Source organism: Cupressus sempervirens, chromosome 3 (genome assembly GCF_028749045.1).
Source record: "Cupressus sempervirens isolate cs-2001-9-10 chromosome 3, ASM2874904v1, whole genome shotgun sequence".
Classification (NCBI taxonomy): Eukaryota; Viridiplantae; Streptophyta; class Pinopsida; order Cupressales; family Cupressaceae; genus Cupressus; species Cupressus sempervirens.
Window position 1 is genome coordinate 863,745,142 of NC_143120.1, and position 6,000 is coordinate 863,751,141.

Below are 6,000 nucleotides of genomic sequence, written 5' to 3' on the forward strand. Positions count from 1 at the left end.
ATTAAGGGTAGGATTAGAGATGGCTTAGGATTAGATTAGGGATGTTAGAGATGGGCAAGTGGATGGCATTTAATGAAGGTGGGTGAAGGAGGAGATATTTGTTGACTTTGGCTTGGGTTAGCAAGTCTTAACGCATGTTTAGAGAATGTGACAAGGTTAGGAGGGTATTAGAATTATGATTAAAGATAAGGATTGACATCTTCTAGAAGATTCTAGGCTTTGGATGAGGATGAGGACTTTCTAGAAGTGTCTAGAACTTCCTAGGATGGGGATAAATAAGGTTTTAAGGAAATAAATAAAGTTTTATTTATTTCAAGGGTTTGGGTTGAGGAGATATTTATTAAAATATTTTTAATAAACATAAGGATTAATATTTAATCTTAATTAAATATTTTGAGTTGGGATTAAGGGTAGGAAATGATGGGATTAGCCTTTAATCAAAATTAAAGAAGGATTAGAAGATTTTGGAAGAGGTTAGTGGTCTTAAGGAAATTGGGCAAGTTTTGGGCAAAAAATAAATAAATAATTTATTTTGGAATTTTTGGTCAATTTATTAATTAAATAATTAATAAATAAGGAAATAATGTTTAAATAAGATTTAAAGATTTTTGGGAGGGATTCCTTAATTAAATTTTTTAAATTAAGATAAAGGGATTTAATGGCATAAAAATTAATTAATTAATTAATAAATGATGATGTCATCAGGGACTTTTTTAGAAAATAAAAATACTTTATTTTCCCAAGAATTTTTAGGTTTCTATAGTTTGCCCCTCTTTGATGTGATGCCGCAAGTGGCATGGCATCAAAGATAAGAAAATAAGATGCCCAAGGCTATAGCAAAAGAGGAGAGAATGGATTGTGAGATGCCCCCTTAAGAAGGCAGCAGGGAGAGAAAGAGAGGCTCGACAACTTCTTGAAAAGTACAAGAATTCGAGATGAGAAAGGAGACTTATATTGGCAAAGAGAAGGGGCTAAATTAGCTCAAACTCTCACTATGAGAGAATGATAAAGGGAGAATCAGAGGCACAAGAGGAAGCAAGCTTAAGACTTTAGGGAAGGTGGAGGATGAAGGAGCAGAGCGCTATAAAATGGAACCCACGATAGGGAGAAGGATGAGGGGATTATAAAGCTAATGCAACAGGATTTCAAAGAGTCAGATTGGAGGAAGATGAGTTTCAAAGATCCCTAGGACTAGGATTGTAGAGCTCAAAAGATGAGGCTTGGTGGATTGATTAGATTGGTGGATCCCTAAGACTAGGATTGTGGATCCCTAAAGCTAAAAGTAAAGATTGATTCAAAGAGATACTGATGCATAAGCTAGGGTAGGAGAGATAGATGTTGGATATGGATGGGGAATAATGGAGATGAAGGGATTCTATTAAAGCTTTTTGAGTAGAGGGATACTACAAAGAGAACTACCACCATGTAGTTCAGCACTAGATTTGCTATAGGATTGTTGGTTAATTGCCAAGGTTACCAAGAACATCAAGGCTATGTCACCAACCATCCAGAGGACTAACGAACTGACTCAAAACAAATACACAAGGATTGCCCCAGAATCACACATGAAACTTGGAGGAAACAACATGGAACTGACATTGGGTAATCCACAAGAAAAAAAGAAACAAATGAAAGACTTGATCAAAACCATATGCTTAGAGTGCCCCATTCGCAGCATACCATGATATGGAAGATCATGGCAACCTTGAGGAGGGAACAGAAAGATTGCTTGGAAAAGATAATTCAAGACCCAAAAGGGAATAGTCCAAATCAAAAGAAAGCAAAAATCCAAAAGAGAACTGTTTGCCAATGAGATGGGTAGGATGAGGTACTAACGGACCAAGATCAGATATGAGGAAAGCTATATCCTGCAAGGATCTATCGAAGAGCACCTAAGGTGGAGGATTTGGATGAGTGATGCGTCTGGCAAGCTAAACTAAGAAGGATAACACTTTGGTGACAAGAGATCTAGCTAAAGGATGCATTGGAATAGCTAACCAAGATTTGTGCAATGTGTGCAAGATGTTGATCAAGGATGAACTAACATGAAAGCTGGATAGATACAATGATACTAAACTAAAGAGGATGTACAAGCTGACAGACCAAGATATGGTACAAATGTACAAGGTTGTTTTGGACAAGATTGGATATACAAGCTATGATACAAGGTATGATATAAGTGTTGGATACAAGATTATTTACAAGCTATACAGGAGCTCTAGATGATAAGATAGAGGGATGTCTCAAGTTGGTGCAAGATGCAGAAGCTAAGGATGAGGTGATAGTGAAAGATATGGATTTGGCAGGATGCATCCAATGATGATGATAGATGTGCGACCAAGGATAGGGACAATACTAAGGTTAGTGGTAGCTGAGCTGATAGATGGCACTAGAGTGAATGGCCAATGAGAGGATGACATTGGATTTCCATGAGGATATCCTAGAGTGAGATAAAAATGACAAGGGAGGATGGAAAAGACAAGATCTCCAAGGAATATAGTGCCCCTAGTCAGAAGATGACATGCGGAACGAGGTCTTACGATGGATGTGATAGGATTGAAGCTAGGATGGAAAAGCTGAAGGCACTAGGGAGATGGATGATAGCTGGGATGATGAAGTGAGGTTGCAGAAGATAAGTGGATAGTGATAGATAAAAGCTGGAGCGTGAAAGATAGGTGGATAAATTGGAAGATGGAGTTGGATGGCAAGATGTGACCTAAAGCATGAGGATGATAGGCTAAGTTAGGGATGGCTAGATTATGCATGATGCTTGTTTGCCAAGTTTTCATCATGGTACTTGTCCAAGGCACTTGAATTGCCAAGTTTTCACCAGTGGATGCTTTATTTTTCTATATTTTTTTGAATTTTTCACTTTGGACTTAGCTGGAACGATTTTGGCTTTCTTCAGCTATTTTTGGCTTCTTCTTTTTTGGGATTTTTCACTGGCTATTGGAAATTTGTTGCTGGCTATTGGTACATCGGATGTGTGATTTATGCAATAGATTGGATTAGATGAGATTAATGGTAGAATATGGAGGGATGAAAAGCCTGGAAAGGAGCATGAGATGGGGATGCTTGCAGGATCAACATTGGCACATGTTGGAATGGGTGTGAAAAGAGCATATGGGGGATAGATGGTAGATGCGGGCTTGATGGAGGATTTGTGGAAGCACACTTGGGGATATAGGCACCCAAGATGGAGTTAGGAGATGGGGGATACAAGTCACTAGATGGGGGATTAGCAATGGTGGATGCCATTATGCATTGGGTTTCAACTTTTCTCTTTGGGATCCACATGGTTTTGGATTTTCTTTTCATAGGCTTTTGCATTGTTTTGCATTCTTTGATTTGATTTTTCATTTTTGGAGTATTTCTTTTACAATAGACATATGATTGCCTAGGAAGTGGATTTTTAGCTTGATGCATTTTGAAGTTGGCATTCACATTGCTATGGTAAGCTTTGGGAAGATGGTTAGGAGAAGCTTTGTGAGATGGAGAGGATATGGAAGAGCGTGTAGGGGAATGATGATGGATGATGTCCCCTGATATGTGCCTTTGTTGATCTTGCGTAGGAATGGATGGAATAAGATTTTTATGATGGCTGATAGGAGGATGGAGGATGGTAGATTTTGGGACATAGGGACCCAAAATGGATTTAGCGGATGAAGGGGGGATATGGTAGGTTGTTTTGGGTTGCAAAGATGGTGGAGGGGGGATGACATAAGATTTCTTGAAGGAGTGATGGGAGGCTGGCATGGTGGGCCTGGAGATAGGCTTGGTTTGGGGATGGTGTTTACCAACACTTTTAGATGGTGAGCCTTTGGGTACATATCCAAGACCATGAAATCCTGGATTCTTTTGTGCAATAATAGGCTTTTTTATTCTTTCTCTTGTGGTCCTAAACCTTGACCTTGATAATGCCATCGATTGGGCATTTGAACGAGCTGAGGAAACTTTTTACTTGTAGAAAATGGTAGAAGTGCTTTATTTGATGTACTACAACGGGGAGATACTGTTCTTAATTCTTCTGCTGAGAGAGGGCCACCATGGATTAATGTAAGTGAACCAAGAGGGTAGATTATAGATGGTGGAATAGCTTGGATAGGTGGTAAGATGGAAGCATGGAGCAGAGGAGATGGTAGAATAGGATCTTGATTTAGCTAATGGGATGAAAAGATATCCTATAGTAGAGGAGGTATGGTTTGAGGTTTTTTGAGATGGAGGGGATGGTGACTACACTATGGATGAAAGACATGGTACGATGATATCTTCATTTATGCTTTGGGGGATGTCAACATGCTTTTGGGTAGGATCTTGATAGGATTGGATTGGAGTGGATGGTGCGATAGGAGGTGAAGGGATGGATTCTTCAAAGGCAGCGAATGGATAGATGGGAGATTCAGTAGTGGAGATGGGTGAGTAGAAGATGGATGCATAAGGGTCATTACGAGAGATTTGAGAAATGCTTGGAGGTGATGTGGATAGGATTTGGAGGGATTTGATAGGTGGTGAGATTTTGATGCTTGTGGGAAGTGGAAGGATTTTAAGCAATTTGATGGATGGTATGGGGATGATAGCCATGGGAGATGGAGGTGATATTATAGATGGGGAAGCTTCATCACTGACTACTTCACATGGTTGGATTAGATGACATGGCTTATTGATTATTGGTTTTGACTTTTCTTGTATTTCCTCTAGGAGATTCTTGGGAGACTCATGTGTCAGAGGTGGAGGTGGTGGATTGACAGGAATAGTTGGTGTGATGGGGGTGGAAGATTGGAAGCTTGGTTGATTGGGTGATGGAGGAGAAGCTAGAATATGAGATGGCATGACTAGATAGTTTGGAGGAATTCTTGGATTTTGGGGGATGGTTGGCGGAAGGCATCTAAGGCTCTCAAGATACCCGTCATACTCAACAAGATTTTCATCATCATTGGAATAGTATGTAGCGAGAGAAAAGACAATGCGACCAAACTCATCATGATAGGGTTGGGATTTCATGTTTTTATGAGTTGGATGGGGATGGGGTCTTGCATATGGATGAACACGGAAGCTCATGGTTGGATTTGGATTAAGCACAAATTTTGGATTGGCCGATGAAAGATTTCCTAGGGAGAGTCAAAGTTGCATGATAGACCTAAGGAGAATTGGCTAGAGATTTTTGGCTTTCCTGTGGATGGAAGACTTCAAGGGTATGCTATCAAAAAGTGAGATTTTTGCTTTCCTATGTGCAGGATTGGTGGCTTTTGGTGTCAACTTGAGGATAGAAAAATGATCCTATGGGCATGACATGAGATTGACCACTTGTCGATCCCAACCTTTAGCTTAAGGTGATGAGGGATGACAAGTGACAAGGCTATATTACCCTAGATAAAGCTTTATCAAAGGGATAACCTTGGGGAGATTGAGGGATTTGGATAGATTGATTGGATAGCGAACTCTAGCAAAGTAACAACAATTCCTTAAAGGCTTGGGTGATTTTGGATTGGGTTGCTAGCTGGCTGGGGGGATGATTTGGATGGACTTTGGATTTGGGATTGTTCTAAAGCAAAGAACTAGATAGATTCAGTTGCGGCAGGGGAGCTTGAATGTTTTTTTGATGAGGTAGTGACTATGCTAAGTATGCCTTGAACTGGGAGATTTCTACTTTTTTGAGATTTTGGCCAAAGTTGGCAAACATTCATTCAAAAGCTATGAACAAACAAGCAGACAAAAGTTTGGAGCAAGCACATCAAACACACCAACATCCTAGGAAGCTTTCTACAAGGATGAAATTTGGTTTAGCTAGGGAGTCCTTGATATAAGCAAGGTATGTGAGGCCCAAATCCATAAATGAAATAAAAAAGATGTCACACAACCAAGAGGAGTGATAACCCACTTCTCCTCTTTCACTTCTCAAGGGTATAAAGTTCCTTGAGGCTTAGCTCGAGTGACAGAATTTTGATCCCAAGAGAGGTGTCTTTGGATTCACCTCCTGATCTTTATACTCTGCTGGAATGC